The sequence below is a fragment of the Gobius niger genome (genome assembly GCF_951799975.1).
Source record: "Gobius niger genome assembly, chromosome: 2".
NCBI classification, from domain to species: Eukaryota; Metazoa; Chordata; class Actinopteri; order Gobiiformes; family Gobiidae; genus Gobius; species Gobius niger.
Window position 1 is genome coordinate 31,282,772 of NC_136853.1, and position 21,681 is coordinate 31,304,452.

Consider the following 21,681-nt stretch of genomic DNA (forward strand, 5'->3'; position numbering starts at 1 on the left):
CAGTTATTGCGCGTGGGTCTGTGGACTGGACTAATGGTACATGCTATTGATTTGTGAGTGTTGTAATCTGTCCATTCTGGAGCACAGGGATAGAGCTACTCTATAGGGTTATCAGCCATCTGCCAGTCCACCCACTGAGAGGATTGTCCGTTTATTAGCACAATACATCGAAAAGATATCAGCTATCAGGCAGAGGGCTTCAGGCTATTCAAGCAGCTGCCTGAATAAACTTCATATGTACTTTTCACTCACAGCAGTGTTGTACCTTTTGAGAGTATCATACTGTATAGTGTTAATTTGGCATATGACAGATGCCACTGTCCACTTATCACTGCTTAGGGATGGCACACAGAGCACAATGAGAATATGGCAGCAGGCCAAACTAAAGATATGAAATATTACAGCCAATTACAGCATATGTATTTTCATTTGTCTCCCAATAAACCAAATCAGTATATTGAAAAACAGAAGAAGAGTGAAAATGAACACAACAAACAAAACAGTGAAAATAAAGTCAGGGTCCAGCTGGTGTGTGTCAATACCATATTGACTGGTGTGATTGCACTTTCCATGGATCAACATCTTTTATATAACTGTAAAGATGGACGTCTCTTGCGTCCTTGTTCAATGGTTAGTTTATGTTTTGTTCTCATTTTTATTACTATTCAATTCTGTCTTTGGGGTTTTTTATGTCTTAGTCTGTCCCCACAGACTGACTGGGCTCTTTGGCTCCTGTGCTCTCCCTTGTCTTCTCCATTCGTCATCTCACATGTTGTCTCTGGTGTGAGGCTGAGTGCTAGGCAGGACGTCCCAGGAGTGACCTTGGGGGTAATGAGCTCTTGATCACGAGTCAGGAAAAAGAGTATTCGACAGCCAACCAAATTCTCTCACACTCAACACAACACACACAAAGGGAGTACACAGCCATCGTCTGCACAGCCCGCAGAGAAATAGTTTTGGAGAGACTGAGGCAGAGGGGCACAAGTGCAGATGAAAAGAGCTCACAAAAACTACTTCTTAAAACTCTGACAACTACTACAACTACCAGACCTCCGTCATAAAGTAAGTGGATTTATTTTCTCCTCACCATTTACATGATATGGCAGGGTCTTGCTTGAGCAGCCAGCTGAGCATGAAGCCAGAGAAACTCAGGTGTTTGAGAACTAAGAGTGACTTTGGTGTGTTTGGGTGAAAGGTTCACTGGGTTGTATTTGTTGATCAGTTTACAACTGGCATCAACTTTTAAACTAAAAGAAAAGTTTTATTTTCCAGAGTCGAGAAAGTTCACTCACCCGCAGGTTTTGCTGGTGTTCAAAAATCTGTTTTGCATTTGTGTCTTAATGCTTTGCTTTTGGTGAAAATGACAACAGTTGAAGTAAACACTTTTATTGACACGGTCTTAATAACGTCTTTGTTGCTTTTCCCATGTTAAGCAGATATTTTCCTGCAGCTGTTGATGGAAGATAATAAAAGAAGGAAATCATAAACGGCCATTAAGCTATGCATAGAGTTATATGCAGATGGGGAATGGCTTGTAAACATATTGTGTAAACAAATGAAAAATACATTTCATGAGCAGCCATAGGCTTTGGGCTACAGTGTTGAGTCATTAACGCGAGCATTTTAGCAGTAATTAAACCTACAAAAGACATCTGTTTTGATTGTTGCTGCTACCAGCTGAATACTTACAAGCCCTGTTCAGATTGTCTGTGGATGAGTGCAACTTGAAGGCCAGTAGTTCTCAGGATGTGCTGATTTGGGTCAGGCCTGACTGGAATGACAAACCCCAGGCTGCGGCTTTGTACCAGTGCTATACCCCAGCAGACCTGCTGCTGCGTTGCCATGGCTCTGTCCTGTCCTGGTATAGCAGCCCACTGCGGCCCAAACAGTGCTCCTCTCTGTCTTATGGGCTTATGGACATTCCCTAGTCAGACAAAGGCATCCCCTGGCTCATTCTTACTCAAAATGAGGTATCCGCTCCATTTGTCCAGAATCAACACATGGTGTGGTCCTCGTGAAAGAGGAGATTAAACACAAGGTGGAGATGAGCTTGAGAAACTAGCAATGCACGGGAGAAAGACCATGTGGATTACATTGGACCACTGCCATTGGAGCCAAACTTGAAGAAAAAAAAAAACATCTTTACAAATTTGAGGCGCTGGCATTTTCATTATAGTCACTTGGAGCCCTTTACACATTCTGCCCTTTTCTCTTGTTAAACACTTACCCCCAGACTCAGCCACGTGATCACCACTATATGTCACGGCCAAGCACAAAGTTGGTTCATTTCACAGCATGTCCTCTCTTCTTTAAGGCGGACTGAAGCAATAAGGCAGAGAATTGACCTGTTAGGGGTGCAGCCCCGAGAGAGAGGGGGAGGGAAGAGCACGTATGAATAGACCAGTTTCTGGTCTGCAGGACACAAGGAAGCAGCAGAGAAAGGAGGTCTAAAGGGGGATGAGATCAGCGTGGCCTTCACACTGAGTGCCTGGTTTATACCGTTCTTGAGGGGCGCTCTGTTACCCCTCAAGAACAGAGTCAGTGGTGAGTGATGGGATTCGGGGAGTCCCAAACAAATGAGAACAATGGATGTGAAAACAGAGGACGGAATGGCAGGAAATAAGTCCAAATAAATGGATGAATCGAATAATTGTATCTTCTAAACATATTTTTTTGTAGTTGGAAGTTGAAAATAACAGTACTTTAAAAAAAAAATATTATTATTATTTTACTTTAGAATTGTTGCTCATGTTTTTGATTCTTTCTTTTTTTTTTGTTTATAAGTGCCATATAAATAAAATTGGATTGGATTGGGAAAAGAGTGATATACTACTACTGCATATGTATGAATATTCGTTTACTGCAGGGCTTCAGTTATAGTAAAGCTACTGTTGTAAAGCTGGGCCACTGTGAGTAAATATATTCTTTTTTGTCAACACTATACATAGGATAGCGCATTGTAGTGCTTTATTTACCATTGTACAATTGTACAAAATTTGCGTAGTTCAGATGGAGAGTTAGTCCTGAGCCACAGTGACGACGCGTCAACATGACCAGTAGTAGGCGAAACCGGCGTACCCCGAGCAAAAACTTGCTGTGAGGCAAGAGCGCTCACCGCTCAGCCACTGTGCCGCCTGGAGACCTATGATCATTTTGAACCACAATGATCATATAGTATTATACCTTGTATATTACTACACAAGGTAGTGCAAACTTTGCCCTTAGGAAATAACAGGTCAACTGGTAAACTATAGCAACACAAAATAATCATCCACATAATTGACAAATACTGCTTCTGCTGCATCAATGTAGTGACTGCACACAAACATTTTCCTCAGGTTGCACAGTCAATCCAAATGATGTGTGAAAATACCCAGAGCTAATGCAGATGTCAACATGCACTCTATCCCATTGCAGAAGAGGCGAGACAATCAAAGCCAAGCTAAGCCCACAACCAGAGAATGTTTCCTGCGTGCTGCCGCCATATGTGAGAGGGGAATCCATTGACGGATCACTAATGCCCTTTGTGAACAATTTCAAAATACGCAAGTCAGGGTTTGTGCCGATCTCTTAATCTGTTTTTGAGCACTCTAGCTGCGTCTGGTTTTCCTGCTCTCAAAAGAGGCTTTCTTGTTTTTTCTTGCTCAGATATTCTGTGTGTGAAAAAGGCATCCTCTCTCTCATTGTCTGAGTTATGGTTTGATGCGACGTTTCATAGCGGCTGAGTTAATGATATCCTGAGGCTTTGCAGTTGGAAATCAGTGTGCTCATTAGTGTCCCCTTTAGTCACACAGCCCTCCATCACATGTGCTACAGGCACGCAGCTCAGTCCTCGACATGATGGAGGTCACCTAAGGGAGAGGGCAAAGGCCATCACACACACAACGGCCAGATATGGATATGCTTGAACACTGCTATAAGGCTGCAACCAATAATCTCATTATTTGCGACTAGTTGACTATTAATTACCAGTTAATTTGGTTATCACTGATTGGTTTCTGGGCAGTGCGCAGTCCCTAACATAAGCTATATTAAAGAGACACAATTGTAATTAAATCAGAATGGCTCTAAACATTCTGTGATAAAATATAGAGGAGCACAAAACACACTGACAAATAAACTACAAACATAATAAATTGAAGCCTGAGCTAAAACAATTCCTTTATGGTGAGCAACACCTGGACTTGGTTTACAATTTTAATTCTGAAATGAATATTGTTTTAAAAATGGCCCGGTTTCCGATTATCCCTGCAAACTTTTTCCTCGAACGCAAACAAGTTCATTTCAACAATTGAATTGACAGGATTTATCGTGCATCATGGAGAGGGAGCTCACTCATAGCATCACTTCAGAACTCTGAGCACTACCGGCAAGGCTTACAAAATAATCACTTTCATCATTTCTCAAGAATAACCCGTCCTGTTCACATTTAGCAGATGTCTTTATTTCTTTGTCTTGGTGAAAAATAGCCCTTTAAATCTATAAATGGCATCTGCACAGTCAGACACGCCGTATCCCACACACATAACCCTCTGAGCTGGATTTGTAAACATAATAGGCCTTAATGTGTTGCTGGTTTGTTTCTACACCAGCAGCTGTTAACAAGAGATTTGTACCGAGATACTGCCGACATGTTATGTTGTGCAAATGGCAGAGAGAGGGAGAGAGTCGGGATCCTCCGGGTGCTGCCTGCCAATAGGAGAGTGTGTACTGTCTTTGGAGTGAGAGGCACTGGGGAGAGGGTACTGTTTGTATTTCTCTAATGAACTGATGATGTTGTCTAGCTCACGCAACATGTCATCTGAGCAACAGCAAGAGGGAGCCGTGCTGAGTGAGAATGCATCCTGCTAATGATTAAAGGAATAAAAAGTGTGGATATGGGTATGAATAAAGTAGTATTTACTCTGTAAACAGCTGTAACAAGATGCTGGAAGGCTGGCGAATTTTATTGCGGTAAATACTGAAGTTATGAATATTCTTTTTGCTCTGTGGACCCTGTGTGGATTAATCTGTGTGCCCTGTGCATACAGCTAACTTGAACTTTGCACTAATTGCTTGTTGTTGCTTGTCGTCATTGGATTTAGATCTAATTGACTGGAGTAAAAAAAAGTCTGTGGGGAAATGTAATAGGAGGTCACAGAGGGCACATGGTCTGATTTTCAGTGAGGCCATTCTCCATGTTCGAAAAAAGTGAACCACTGTTAATGTTTGTGCCAAGTTTCTTGCTCCTGAAGCCTACATTGTGCAACAAGATAATGTAGATCAGATTAGGCATTCCCAAACAGACAGCCTTGTAAGGATGGGCATCTGACCAGCCGACCAGTCTGAATAAACCTGTACATTGCTGAGGGAAATGTTTCGCATTTTTTTACCTCCGGGAATATTGTCACCACGCAAATAAGAGTTTCCCTATAATGGCAGCGCAATTTGATCGGTTGCTACGGATTAATAGCAAGGACTACTAATTGAAGAACTAAGTAACTTGTTTACCTTAATAAATCCTCTCCGTTGTCTCTCTGGGGGTAATACAAGTGTTAATGGGATGATTGGGGGGGTCTTTCATCTCCCCTGGTGTCTCTGTCCAGAAAACCACAATTGCAACTTCCCTGCCTCCGGATCTGAGCCACCAATACACACTAATGGAATCACGACGAAGAAGCTAACAGTAGGCTAGCGCCATTTTAGCAGTATTTACAAGTTTGAGTGAAAAAAATTATCTCCATTGTGTAATTGGATGTACAATATCCCTCCCTTCCTTTTTCTTTTCTGTCAGCTTCTGTTAGTATTTACTCTCATGGACAATTAATGAGTAAACAACAGTAACATGCTACGACACCTGCAGTGGCACCTATGGCCTCTAGGGGCATGAGTTGCTTAGTTCTGCTTTAAAGGAACACTCCACCGTTTTTCCATACTGAGATATGTTCTTATCTGAGGTTAGGCGAGTTGATGTGTACCTGTCTGGTCGTGTGTGTGCACTCAGTCACGCAAAAAGACCAAACATGTTGTTAGCATTTAGCCTCTCCTCCTCTCCTCTATGGAGCCAAATGGGGGTGAAATTAGAAACGACCAAGCTCTTCCATGTTTCCCCTATTTAAATACGGTTACGTGAGTAACTAAGTATAGTTACACAAAATGAACATGTCGATTTTCTAAGTGGGTAAAAAGGTAAAAAAAGGGGTACTATATTGTGAAGCGTAATAATACTTTAGGAGCACTTCGACATCCACGCCGTAAAGTGAAGATATTACTAAAGTAACTTCACCCCTGTTTGGCCCAATAGAGGAGAGGAGGAGAGGCTAAAAGCTAACAACATCATGGTCTTCTTGGGAGACTGAGCACATACACAAAGAACAGACAGGTACGCATCAACTCGTCTAAGCTCAGGTCAGAACATATCTCAGTATGGCCTGTTCTTTTAAGCAAAATATCCTTTACAAGTGAAATGAAAAACCCTGTTAATATGTATTAAACTAAAGCTCCACCAAAACGCTCTGATTTATTGGTTCAATCTATACAACTCCATTTTTCGCAGAGACATTGTGCCTCCATTAATGATCAAGCATTCACTACACTTTATTGCCTGTGAAGATTTATTCGGTGTGAGCAGCGAGTGTGCAGGGATGTGCAACGGTAAAAACAAGAGGTAGTTTGCATCAGTGTCCCCTCAGCCCATTAGCTCACTCCCATGTGATACGGTTGGTGATGCTGAATGGAAAGTCGCAGTGATTGCGGGCATTGCCGTGGAACATTGTCTCATTTCAATCCCAGCACCAGTTGGACTGCTAACGGTATTGTTAACCAATTCAGATAAACTTGCAGGTTATCGTTTAAGGGTCTCTGTGTTTTCAAATCGTTCCAGTTACATTAAAAGAGAAAACTTAACGCTTAATACTCAAATTATTTTACACAGTTCACACAGCTTCATAATGCCAAAGGGGGTGTCTAATCCTTGGGTAAACCGCGGCAGGTTTTAATCTGATCCACAGTTTTTTTCTGCAGCTCTGAGACATCTTCATGTTTTTCCCTCGAGCTGTCATAAAAACAGTATTGTAAAAAAAGTGCATCATTAGTGGAGACAGGAGGTCATTTCTTTGTCCCCATCAAAGTGTTATTACTGAACCCATGAGTTTTGGCTATCTTGCAACATCATCTGGACTCACCTTTGTGCTCCTCATCAACTAAGAGCTAGTATTTAAATTGCATGTGTTTTCCCTGTATGACCCGGAAGCACAAAGGATAGAAACAAGTAAAGTGGGGGGCAAAGAATGGAGTGGATCATTAGCCAAATGCATTAGTATTCCACATGCAGCATACTGAGACAGCCGGTCAGTCCAAACAAATAACTGCAGAGGGGGGGGGGGAGCCTCCGAGCGACTTCACACATGGAGAGATCACATTCCTGTGTCCATAAACACCAGGTCAGAGCTGTGGCCCGGACCTTTGTCTCAGCTGGAGCAGGCACAGGAGAGCAGGGGTTAGAGGGGGCTCGTAATCCACAGGTCCACGGGCTGTTTGAAAGCGAGTCCCAGAGTGGACGAGATACATGTAAATTTATACAGCTCCAGTCTGTTTTCAACCTCATCTCTTTTCTACCTAGAATCCTGCTGCCTTTATCTATGGAAGTGCTGCTACATAGATGCTTGGCTTACAAAATACCAGAGTCACCAAGAGCCTGGCTTTGTAAACTGCCAACAGCCTTTGATAATGATGTGATGTGATGTTGATACGGGCTTTATTGCACCTTGATGTCGGCTCAGTGAGCTTGCCCACTGCTGTACACGGGGCAAATGTACCTTGACTGCTGGTGCCTCCTGTTTAACACGTTTGCAGTAAAAAGATTGTGTCAGCTGTTGTGCAACTCCACTATCCACACTGGTGTTCATTCACATGAGGACCTTGGTGTCTACTCTCATGGCTTTAATGCTCAGTGGCAAGTTGAAAGGCCATGTTTGCTGCCCCGGGTTAGAACCACACTACCCCCACCATGCACCGTCCGTAACCCCACAGCCTGGCATTTACACAGAGCTCTGAAGCAGTTTTTGTGACCAAGTGGAGAAGACAGATTTCAATGACAAGATGTGGACGAATGTGAAAGACATACGGACACATAATAGCATTTGTTCTGAGACTTGCACAAGAGGAAAGACATCGGTGCCAGATCTGGTCCTGTCTCATGATTATGAGCATGTCAAACAAATTAATCACGAAATAAGGGCATATTTCACTACATACTACCGTATAAGGCTTCCTTATTTGCTGTCAATAATGTTCAAAGGTGCAGATTTATCAAGTTTGTTTGAGAAGGTTCGCCATGACTACACAGGTGTTTGTTTAACCTTCAAACAGAGGTGCTGAGTGGATTGCTTCAGATGTTTAGCTTTCATAATTTTCTCAGAACCCACCATGTCAGGGCGCATCCTTATACACAAGGTGTTATTTATGCCTGAAGATAGTTTTAGATAAAGGCTGTGTACTTGTGTGCGCGTGGGGGTGGATGTGGGGGAAATGGGCTCAAACACAATGCAATAAAAGAGAAAGATTTGCTTCGACCTAAAGTCATGTCCTTGACAGTTCAGGAGTAGCCAATCTTCCTCTGTCACCCAATCTTGGTAAATAATTGTCACACAGCTCTGCCTCAGCCCAGTCTAAGTGTGGGAATGTTGTGCATCTGGTCTTTTCACACGCGATGTTTGATTCATGGAGGGGCTGAGCCTGGCAGTGTGCGGCTGAGTGACAGTGTCATCGCAGGCTGCTTCAAAACGGTTAAAAATAGCAGCATATTTTTGTTAGATTTGTCCAAAAGTATGGACAGGTTATTATATAGTGAAACGAGGGGAAAGACACTGATATATTTATATGTGACAGATCCACTGTGCATCAGTAGCTCAGCTGAGAGAGCAGATACTGTATGTCCGCTCTTTAGTGGAAAGGTTTTGTTAAAGCGTCACACGAATAATATGCAAAGAAGAGGATTTGCTGGGCAATGACCCTGAAAAAGGAAAGAAAAAGACAAGAGGCAAAGATCACTGCCTAGCATGATCTTTGCAAACTTCATATGCATAAAGTTAATTGTTTTTGTGACCTGTCTGCTGCCTTGACACATTATTTAAGAGGCTATGAGATGAGTTAATGATTCAAAAAGTTTTTTTTCAAACTTTTGGGACAATTGACCTTTACTCAGAAATCATAATTTTCTCTTGTTCTACAATATACATTGAAACTGTTTATTGTAGATGTTACTGAAGTGACTTCTTCACAAAGCACTTATGTACAACTTTGATTCTACAAAACTACATGTGGATCACTTTGATGTTGTGTTTCAATGTCTCTTGGGAAATTCACTGTATTTTTCTAATGACACAAGACTTTATTTGTTTTTTGACATTGGAGTGTATTCAAGTGAGATCATTTTATTTTGGGCAACTGTGGGCCGAACGCCTTTAACAGTCCCGACAAGCCTTTGTTCTTTAGCTGTTTTTATGTCTGATCCCCAGCAGCCCACAGGGAAAGCTACTGGCCGCACGCCTCCAAAACCTTTTCTGTTTGATCAGCTTCAAACATATTTGAGCAATTTAGGCAGGGATGAGAGAAGGTAATTCAAAGGCTGTCACTGGAGCAGTCTGTGGAGATGGGAGGACACTTAGTTTTCCAGCTGAAAAAAAGGAAAAAAATGTCTTCTTTTTTTTTTTTCACCATCGCTTTCCCCAGACTATTCTTCACAATAGATGGTATTTTTAGCTAAGCTCCTAATGTGGGTGACACCTTTCATCTAGAGGGAAAAGCATTTAAAGCAATTCTGTCTGCCCTTAAACCAAGTCTATTTTCATTGACTATCAACACATTTCCCCCCAGTAGAGGACAGTGTGCTGTTGATGAATTAATTCTCTGGCATCCTTGCGTGGGACTGACACAAACATACATTGACTTGTTTTGCTACATTTATTTCAGTTTATTTTGTATTATTTTGGTTTAAATTTTGACATCGAAGGTATCATTTTAAAACAGCTGAGAGCACACATAGCAAGAAAGGTTAATACATGTATCTATACTGGTATAAACCACTTTTGTTTACCAGTTTATCTCAACAAAAACACACTTGGAGTTGTGTTTCAAACCACTTGCGCATCTTTGAGTAATGTTTAGATCTTCACCAGTGGCCATTTTTAAAATCGTCGCGGCAGCCCCTCTCCTGAGGTCCTACGTATCCAGGAAAGGTTTTCCTCAGCTCTCCATCTCTTTCTCAGCTTTGCTGTTTCATCGAAAAATAAAACATGTGCTACCGTTTCACTACAGCCATGCGACAAGAAGTGTATTTTACATTTTTACCCCTCTTTATTGAAATAGCTGGAGGGAGGAGTGGGAGGGGCTTATATCAGCTCACTTGGAGGATCAGAAAGTGAAAGTAGTGATTTTGTTTCAGCTGCTACAGATCAGTATTTGCATTTCCAAACCAGTGTCAGATAGTGATAAAGATGTATTTGACATTTATACCAAATACTTACAAAAAGCAGAATACCACCTCTTTAAAGAAGAACTAAGTAACTTGTTTACCTTCTTACATCCTTTTTGGATGTAGGAATGGAATGGAAAAATTATCTCCATTGTGTAATTGAGTTGTGGCACAATGTACAATATCACTCTCTCCCTTTGTCTTAGTCAGCGTAGTATTTACTCTCACAGACAATTAATGAGTTAAGAAGTGGCACTTTTGGCCTCTAGGGGCATGAGTTACGTTCTGCTTTAAAGAGACTATACCTTTTTTAAACTGTTTGAATCAAAATGTGACGAAATGGGTGTTTTTACTGTCACGGCCGTCCGTCAATTTGTGATGAAAAGGGTAAAGCTTTTTTCGTCACATATTGACTATTTGGGTTGACCATACACAGCATCAACAAATCATGCTAATACCCTAGATTAAAGAAAACAATGTCAGGTAAAGCTCCTTTAAATCTGGATAAAGCCATAACAAAGTGAGCTCTACACTTTGAATTTAATCTGAGAACCATTTAATTTTGGCGACAGTTTCAGAGTGAAGTGAGAGAGAGAGTCATTCTGTTTGCCCTAAAACCACATCTATTTTCTTCCTTTCCTCCAGCAATAACGTCTTTTGCCCAGTAGAGGCCAGTGTGCTGCTTGATGAGGTCATTCACTCAATATGACAGCTCTGCACTGGAAGGAGAAAAAAAAGGAAAAAAAAGAAGGTTTAAGCGCCATCATTTGGAGGTTACTGTGAAAAAGAGGGGACCAAGGAAATTATTCAGTCCATTCAAGTAAGAGAATGTGTAGGAAATCAATATTGCATCGAGCAGAATGAAACAAAGGCACGTGTGTTGTATGACAATGAGGTAAAGTAAACATTAAGACCATTGTGTGAGGTAAAACGGCGATAGATGTACAGGGGAGTGATGTCATTACTGCGCGGTGGCTCATACAAGAGGTCAAAGGCGCAAGGGATACATCATTTACTGACTGTTACATTTTCTTATAAACCAATATGTTTCCTGCGCATGGGAATAGCACACCTCAGAAGTATTTTCTTTTTGTGGATGGTAAATAAACAGCATTTATCTCGGAGTGCAGGAGAGGGGAAGTCTAATCATCATTTAGCTCCACAGTCATATTTCAGACACCCACCTGCGGCCGTGAAGGAAATAAAGTTAATGATCAAAGGGAAGGTCCTGCAAAGATAAACTTATAGTAATTTTCTGCATGCACACCGTGGTATAAGCCCTGAGCATAGACCGCTCATTTATTTGCACTCATGACCTGCTGCAAAAGGCTCATGGCATTTTATTATAGGTGAGCCTGAATAGACATTTTTGTATTTTCTCTAATCTAAAGGTAAATACACTGAAGTGTTTCTTATATTGTGGTGCCGCAGCCATACACGGGCTGCTTCAGCTGGTATCAGGCTCCCATGCAGTTCGATTCACTGTCTAATTTAGAGACATGTTGATTTTATTTTATTGCTCTGTTTGGTTTTGTTTCTGTATCTTCAACTTGGTATATTGGCCAAGTTATGACCTGGTATTATCTTATAAGATCAGTTTTAGATCTTTTTGGCACAGGGGGTCACTTGGTTTGACACAATGCATTTTGAAATGGTCTACATGTTTATGCAATACTTAAGTTGACATTATAAAACCAGTATCATAAAACAGGTCCATTAAGACTGGGACAAACTAAATTAATATAAAATGTCTGTGGGTACTAGCAGACATTTTCCATAGACCAACATTAGCTAAACGCAGGATAAAAAGTGGAGAAAAAAAGCCATGGAACAACTACATGTTCAGCTAAATCATTAGTCACTAAATACATCAAATACACTGTAGTGTCCAAGGGCCAGATTATGTGCTTGGTGCAAGGACAGTCCAAGATTCAAGCGCTATGGTCATCTTCCATGTGGAGCAGCTGTTGCGCCAAGTGCCCGCGCCACCTGCGAGAGGGAGTCACTTATAAAAAGAGGAGCGGTCGACTGAGGCGTGGTTTATTACAAGCAGCATGATAGCAGCGCTCTGATGGCAGCCTCTCATTCATTTCCTCATCGCGCTGCCTTGTCTTCCTTAAGCATTATAGGCTCTCAGATGTCAAACTAAAAACTTTATTAACCCCATCATGAGCTAAACTATGTCCATATCCCGAGAAAAAGAGATGTGGTGCGGGTCGGCACTCGCGTGGCCGTAATTGTGTTAACGTGACCAAAACAAAAGCACATGTTCAGCCCTCACTCCTCCACAACCCCTCTCCCTTGGCAGTACACCCGCCGCGGAGTCTGGTTGGAGGAAAAAGGCTGTTGAACATAACACAGACATTGGTCATGGGGGTTTCTCCAGCCCACGTACTTCCCAGTTAAAAGCGCTAAGTCTGGAGTGGCACGATCTGAAAGTGCGCTCCTACTAAGCGCAAAATGTTACACTAGTATTTTACCTTTTAAAACCTCCATTAGTTTATTATGGAATGAACCCTCTGCAAATCCCATGATGCTTATCGATATGACATCACGATCCCAAACTTAGCAGTGCATTTCGTTTTGTTTGACACTTTAGAGCAGGGGCAAGCAATGTCCGGCCTGGGGCAAAAAACTCTACAGACGTGAAAAATACTGTCACTTACTTTAAAATCTCTTAGCAGGATACTACTTTAGGCCACATATGATGTACAGCACTGGCATTTGTAAATAGTGAACTTTCAAACTCCCCAAATGTTTCTTGACTTGATTTAGAAAACATAAAAACATCTTCCCCGCAGAGATGCAGAACTGGTCATTCAAAGAAGAATCTGAGCAACCAAAGCCATATGTCTCCCCGCGGTTCGTCCACTCACAAGCCACTTTGAGAGAAAATTCATCAGCCCTCAAATAATATCTTAAGAGTGTTTGAAAATTATAAATGATTGTCTTGATGGGGTTAGCCGCAGTAACACAGGGAGGACTGTCAACCTACCCCAACACTGCATTTCTAGAATTACTATTGTTTTAAAATCAATATTCATTTTAGACATCACTCCAGCCATTTTTTTTTAAAAATATGTATATATATTTTTTGTAAAATAATGTTCTTGGGATAAAAATATCTACTTGTGACGTTGCCCATGTCAAGTACTGCAGGATACAGCAGAATATCTCACATCCACAGCTCTTGGGTCTTATACATTTCCAGTGGCTGACATTGAAAGTCTCTTGTGTGAGGAGTGCTGGTGGCAAACTTAAATTGACAGATTTTCAAACCATGTGGGTGTCTAGAGCTGAATATATTTTGACCACACATGCACACGCACACATATATGCTTGTTTCTTTTTTCATGTTGTTTGTTATTATTGTTGCCATTACTGTTTTTGTATAATTATCATTCTTTCTAACTATATTAATGAACGATTCCAATGCTTGACTTTAACCGTTTTGCTGATTGGCAGATTTTTACTAGCCACAAGAAGGTTATGTGGAAACTTTTTTGTCTAGAATTGGTCACACAATGAACACTTTTGTCTACAGTTACTTGTTTATGTCCAGGCATGGAGAGGATCAAGAGTTTAGCATATTATTTTGTGTTATCTTAATACTGTATATCTTAAAGCAGAACTATGTCACTTATTTACCTTAATAAATCCTTTTCGTAGTCCCTCTGGGGGTAACACACGTGATGATTGGGGGGTCTTTCATCTCCCCCTGGTGTCTCTGACCAGAAAACCACAACATGGCGTGTTTTCAATATGATGTGGTTCCTTATTTATCTCAGATTAAAGTAAGTTCAAGAGAAAGATAAAATATTTTGTGGCCAGCTCATCCGGCATTAATCTGGTGTTGGGTTGCTCAGGTTTGGGTTGATTTATGGGGCTTTAACCAGAATCACTCGAGTGCGGAGGAGATGCGATGTGACGGCTGTCTGCTGTTGCTGTACAATATAAAAGGCCGGATTGAGTGAATGGGGGCCATGGCTTTAACCTGTTTCCATTACTGTTATCAATCCAGTCAGCAAGTCCATGTGCACTAAGACCATTCATTGGTTCTCGTCCACCAGAGAGCTTCAAAATCAAATCAGCGCCTTTGACCACAATTGCCCCTTAATATCTCAAAATAAACTCAAAGCTAGCACTGGGGAGTTGGCAAAGAGCAAGTGTGAATTGGCTCAGGATTTTCTCACTTGTACCAGTTTATAGACACACTATCTTATATTTTGGTTGACATTTTGTCAATTACAGTCATTAGAGTTTGAATTAATTTATGCTTTAGACACTTTGTTGTCTAAAGTGTGAGCAGCAACTCCAAAATATGTAAAATTTACACACATTTACATAAAATAATGATATATAATCTAAACAATAAACATGTAAATTAAAAAAAACATTAAGGAATTCTTCGTAGAAAAGCAATGTAGGTATTATTTGTTAACTGTGTATAAAAACCCACAAACATAAAAAGCGTTTTGGTTTGAATAGTCCGCGCACACTAATTTTGTTTTGGAAGAGTATGTTTCATCAAAAGAAGCTATTGATGGACCTCACACACAGTGTGGTGGGAGACTTCTGAAGAAAACTGTATGGCTCCTCACAGTGTGCCCCCTGCACATCCATAGTTAAAGTTTTATTGATTCTGCTCTTCGTGATCTCAGTCAAACGTCTGTTCTCTTTTCTTGACGCACACTTCGACTTGAAAGACGTCTGTGCTTTCCTTACCTTCACTGACCCAGGATCAACAGCAGATTTTTCTAAGGTCTGAACTCGACACTTTAGCCACTGACAGTTGAACTTAATGGTCATCTGAAAACAACTGCAAAGAAATAGAGAATCGAGAATGGAAACAACCACAATAACTGACCGAATCAGTAACTCATATTTCACATATTCAAAGAACAGATGTTTTTTAGATGTTTATTTTTCCTACAACACTATAGCCCCATACTTCATTGTACTGGTAGTGGTATTGTGTTATAATTATGCAATGCAACATCCTTGTTACATTTGCATACAGATGCAATGATGCCTTCAATGCACCATTAGCTTTTACATGAAAAACAGTCTTGTATATTAAGGACTTGGCTTAGATTGATCCTGTACCCTAAAATCCCTTAAAAAACAACAACTTTGAAATTTTGTCTTTCATGGCAAGATACTGTGTTCTTTCTTGGAGCTTATTCTTAATAAGCAGCACAAGAAGTGTAGATCTACCACACACACGCACACACACACACAGACAGCGTTTGTTGCTTCTTTCTTCAAAATAAATCCCATCTTTTTACTCCTAAACAATATTAAGCTGACAGTGATTGCTAAAGCGAAGAGGAATCCACATTATGCGCAGGCCCATTCTGGTGCACACTCTATAGCTGTTAGTCTAACAGATAGCAGAGGACACGCAGGGAGAAGGGACGACAGCTTAATCAAACGGCAGACAAAACTCTCCACGCTGCATGTAAAAAAGCCCAGCGCACTCTAATGAACTCTAGGTGCTTTGAGTGAGCAGTACCACACACCCAACCGCACAGCTACATAGAGATAAATGTTTCTTATTTAATTAGACAGACACCTCTGAATGCGTGCCATCACAGAGCGGCCACAGAACGTGTCCCGGTGATGAGAGCAGAGCTGGAGACTGCAGCTGCTAAACAATGGGCTGCGGGCAGGATGGAGGTGTGTTTTAGAGCTGTCAGGAGCGTCACACGGCACCGGTCCTGCAGCCAGACAGACAGGCACTGCCAATGGGAACGGGAACAAACCCAGCTATTTCTGGACATGAAGAAAAACAGAAAGAGGGCTAGAGCTAAAGCACATTGATAAGATGTCTCCTGGCGCAGTAATGGCCTCCTGTGATTTAGCTGTGCAATACAATGGAGTGGCATGGAGGAAAAAAATACCCTACTGGGCAAATGATCTCTAATGATACAAGTCAAAACGCTCAAGGAATTTGGGAATATTGGAAACCATTTATCTTTTTCTATTAACATGAAAATTGTGCTATAAAAGTATTTTTGGACTGTATGCCAGGATCATTCAGTGAACTTGCAGTACAGGTGAAACTCGGAAAATTAAAATATTAAGTGAAACTAATATATGATATAGACTCGTGACATGCAAAGTGACATATGTCAAGCCTTTATTATTTATAATTTGGCTTACATCTTGTAAAAAAAACCAAATTCAAAATCTCAAAAGACTACAACCTTACATGAAATCAATAAAAAATGATTTTAAACATGCATATGCATGCATATGCATGCATATGTACTTAGTGGCATGTGGTGCTATGGCGCCGGCCCTAACTGGCAGCTAGTTACGTTGGCTCTGTTACCTCTCTTACACTTTTTGCTTTTATCTTTATTTATAGACGTGTTTTTTTTAAAAATTTTCATCAAGTAGACTAGACATTGTGCATTTGTGCACAGGGGAAGCTGTTTTTTGTTGCACTTTCCCTTTTATTTGCGATGTCTTCAGCATTTTTGGGATCTGCATCTTTTTGTTGTTCTCGTTGCCACGGTGACACACAAAGTCCTCTTGTTTATTCACGGGAACAGCTTCTCGGACTCAAGGACTCACCTCTCATGCATGTGGAGAGGCCGGTGATCCCCGCCGAGATACGCAGAAAACGCAGAGGCTGCAGAGGTGGACGCAAGAGGAGAAGATGGCTACCCTCCATCATCCTGGGTAATGTGCGCTCCATCGTGAACAAGACCGAGGAGCTGGCCGCACTGACCCGCCATCAGAGGGCTTATCGGGAGTGCGGACTGATGTGCTTTACGGAGACGTGGCTCAACGGGAATATACCGGACTCTGTGGTTTCCCTGGACGGATTTAAACTCGCGCGCGCAGACCGGTGTGTGGAGGGGAGCGGAAAGAAGAAAGGCGGGGGAGTAGCTGTGTTTGTGAATGAGAGATGGTGCCACCCCGGACACGTGCACGTGAAAGAACAGATATGCACCCGGGACCTGGAGATGATCGTCGTCAGCATGAGGCCTAGGTATCTACCGAGGGAGTTTTCACACATGGTCGTGTTGTGCTTGTATATCCCTCCCTCGGCTGACGCCGCCGCAGCCTGTGAGCGCATCCACAGTACCGTGACCCAGACCCAGATGCGTCACCCCCGCGCCCTGCTGCTCATCACCGGTGACTTTAATCACGCCTCTCTTTCTGCCACTATCCCCACACTCACGCAGTATGTTAAGTGCCACACAAGGAACAATAAGACCCTGGACCAATGGCCGCTGGCTACCCTGCTTTTTGACCACAAACGTGGGGGCCGCCATTGCTCCGCCGTTGCTGCAGTACCTCCATATCGCCGCTAGGCCCCCATTGAAAAGCATTGGAGTTTAGACACGTTAAAAACTACTTTAAAGCCTGGTTTCAATTGTTTCAACGCTAGACTAGGCTAGATCTTCCTCCTGAGATAACACTGGGTTAATAACACTATATGAAACCAGGCTGGTTTTCGTAATAGGATTTTTTGAAATCTCGTACTTAATGAGGGTCGGACTGTTAGCATTGGAGCAGCGCGAGCTACACGTCACGCAAGGGCCGAGTCTACAGTGAAAATCCCGCCCGTATGTCCTTTTTAGGAACATGCTTCGTCAGAGCTGGGGAGGGGGAGCCTGTAAATCCGCCATGAATTGCCCCACGGCCGTGGTCAATCTGGTAAACAGGGAGGAGTGAGCATAAGACGTCCATTATTTTTTACAGTCTATGCCCTGGACCTTCTGTATGCTAACGTGAAGGGCGCTTACACCTCTGCCCCCCTCCCGCCGCTCGGACGCTCAGACCACAATCTCGTCCTACTGCGGCCGGATTACACACCCAGGGTGCGAAGGGAGCCAGCACAGAAGAGGTCTGTGAAAGTGTGGAGTGAAGAGGCTGAAGAGAGACTTAAGGACTGTTTCCAGACCACAGACTGGAACATGATCTGCAGCTCTCATGGAGATGACATCGACGGCCTGACCCACTGCATCACAGACTACATCAACTTCTGTGTGGAAAACACTGTACCAACCCGTAAGGTACGGTGTTTCTCCAACAACCACCCCTGGGTGACCCCTGAACTTAAAGCCCTCCTGAACCAAAAGAAAAGGGCTTTCAACTCAGGGGACAGAGAGGAGCAGAGGAGAGTCCAGCATGAACTCCAGTGGAGGATCAGGAAGGCCAAGAAGGACTATGGCGAGAAGCTGGAGCAAAAGCTGGCGCAGGGCAACGCACGGGACGTGTGGAGGGGACTGAAGAACATCTCCGGTTTTGGACAGAGTGCCAGAGGGACAGCTGATGGAGACCAGCGCGGGGCGGATGAATTCAACGAACATTTCAACCGGTTTGATTCTCCCCCCACTCCCTCCTCTTCACGCGTCTCCAGCACAGTGGACACTGCCCCCCTCCCCCGACCACCTTCACCTGCCTCCAGCCCCCCTGCACCCACGTCTCCAGCCCCCATCACACGGACTTCCTCTAGCACCTGCCCCGCCCCCGGCAGTCCACCCCCACACCGGTCCCCCCCTCACTCCCCCCTCTCCATCACACCGGACCAGGTGAGGAGGGAGCTGAGGCGACTGAAGCGGGGGAAAGCTGCAGGACCAGATGGCATCAGTCCCAGGCTGCTGAGGACCTGCGCAGACCAGCTCTCCGAGGTCCTCTGCCACATCTACAACCTGAGCCTCAGCCTGGAGAAGGTCCCCGTCCTGTGGAAGACCTCCTGTCTGATTCCAGTTCCTAAAACAGCGCACGCCAGGGAACCGGCCCACTACAGACCAGTCGCCCTGACCTCCCACCACCGCTCATCCTCACCCACCTCCGCTCTGTGGTAAGCCCCACCCTTGACCCGCTGCAGTTTGCTTACAGACCCAACATCGGAGTGGAGGACGCTGTCATCTACCTGTCGGAGCGGGCGCTCACGCACCTGGAGCACGCCGGGAACGCTGTGAGGGTCATGTTCTTTGACTTCTCCAGTGCCTTCAACACCATCAGGCCGGCGCTGCTGCGGGGGAAGCTGGAGGACGCGGGAGTGGATGAACATCTCACCGCATGGACCATCGACTACCTCACGGACCGACCACAGTATGTGCGGCTGCGCAGCTGTGAGTCTGAGGTGGTCGTCTGCAGCACTGGGGCCCCTCAGGGCACCGTCCTCTCACCGTTTCTCTTCACCATCTACACATCGGACTTCACATACAACACGGACAGCTGTCATCTCCAGAAGTTCTCCGACGACTCCGCCATCGTGGGCTGTGTGTCTAAGGGGAACGACCTGGAGTACCGGTCGGTCATCCTAGACTTTGTGGACTGGTGTGAGCGCAACCACCTGTGCTTGAACATCAGTAAGACGAAGGAGATGGTGATCGACTTCACGAGGAAGCCACTACCGCACACTTCGCTGAACATCCAGGGGGAGGACATTGAGGAGGTGGACAGTTTCAAGTACCTGGGTGTTCACCTCAACAACAAACTGGACTGGTCCCACAACACCAACGACCTGTACAAGAAGGGCCAAAGTCGCCTCCACCTTCTGAGGAGATTGAGGTCGTTCGGAGTGAGCAGGCCTCTGCTCAGGACTTTTTATGACTCTGTGGTGGCCTCTGCTCTCCACTACGCTGCCGTGTGCTGGGCCCCGGGCAGCACAGAGCGGGACAAGAACAGACTGAACAAGCTGGTCAGGAGGGCCAGCTCCGTCCTGGGCTGCCCCCTGGACTCTGTGGAGGAGGTGAGGGACAGGAGGGTGTTAGCCAAGCTCACCTCCATCATGGACAACACCTCCCACCCACTGCACGGGACTGTAGAAGAGCTGAGCAGCTCTCTCAGTGGCAGACTGAGACACCCTCAGTGCAGGACGGAGCGCTACCGCAAAGCCTTCATCCCCACTGCTGTCAGACTGTACAATAAGACTGTGAAGTAACGCCGACTGTAACAAGTGAATTTCTCCTTTGTGAGATTAATAAAGGTTTATCTTATCTTAATACCAGGATGCTTCAACCAGAGGAATATGACATTTGAAGCTCATGTCCAGGATCTGTCTGTGTGTGGCGGCTCTTGATGCACTGACTCCAGCCTCAGTCCACTCCTTGTGAAGGTCCCTCACACTTTTGAATGGACTTTTCCTGACAATCCTCTCCAGGCTGCGCTCATCCCTGCGGCATGCGAACCTTTTTCTCCACACTTTTCCCTTCCACTCTATTAATGTGCTTTGATACAGAACATCCAACTTCTCTTGCTATTACCTTTTGAAGCTTTCCCTCCTTATTCAAAGTGTCAATGATGGTTTTCTGCACAACTGTCAGGTCAGCAGTCTTCCCCAGGATGGCGAACTACTGAACCAAACCGAAAGACCCTTTAAAGTCTCAGGGACACTTTGCTGGTGTTTTGGGGGAATTAGCTGATGAAAGGGTGACACTTTGAGCCGACAATATAGTCCCTTTTCACAATATTCTAATTTTCGGACATTCTGAATTTTTTTTTTTTTTTTTTTTTCATACATACATTTCTTTATTAAATACAACAAAAAAATACAATAAAGGAAACAAGTGTTAAAATACAAATTTGGATTCCGTGGCCATAAGACCGTTGGAAGAGTTAAAAAATTAAAAAGGGAGGTCCTAGCAAAATGGAAAATTCACAAACTGTTCGTTTCTGAAATTGCTTGTCAGGTACCCCTTAAATTCCCCCCATAGACCCATGCTGAGTGACACAGCCATAGTCCAGGATGTTAAGTATTTGTACAGCCAGAACAAAACACGACCTCCGCACTGCCCCCCGCCACAGGCAGCGTCCCATCAGGCAACACAAAGTTTGGTCTGCGTACATTGTAAGGTAGAATCATTTGTGTGGGACGGTATTGGTCCAATGCTTTGGGTGAAAGTCCATGATACATTTTATATGCAAAACACGACAGTGCAAAGTTACGTCTTGTTTGCAGTGTGATCAGACCTAACCTTCTGTAATGCTCAGGTGCTATTTCTGCACGGTATGGCAGCTGGAGAATTATGCGCATACATCTCCGCTGTAGGCTTTCTAGACAGTTCACCAATGTTTTTCCAATACCACATAGCAGCACTGAGCAGTACTCCAATCGAGATCTGATGTAGGCCTTGTATATGCGCAGCAGTAGTTCAGTACTTCTCGGTGGCAGCTTTGTCTTAAGAAATCTCAGAACAAAAATTTCCTGACGAGCTGCTTTGCAAGTCTCCTCGATGTAACGCGTAAATTTGAGGTCA

At 43.6% G+C, this 21,681-nt stretch overlaps 1 protein-coding gene across 1 annotated transcript in view; it reads left to right on the top strand.

The window, feature by feature from the left end:
* The first annotated feature begins 884 nt into the window (after nt 1–884).
* ptn (pleiotrophin) overlaps nt 885–21,681 on the top strand; it is a 49,297-nt gene continuing 28,500 nt past the window's right edge. The window contains exon 1 of the mRNA XM_079582446.1: nt 885–1,062. The gene's annotated coding sequence lies outside the window, so the exon portion shown is untranslated. The remainder of the gene's footprint in view (nt 1,063–21,681) is intronic.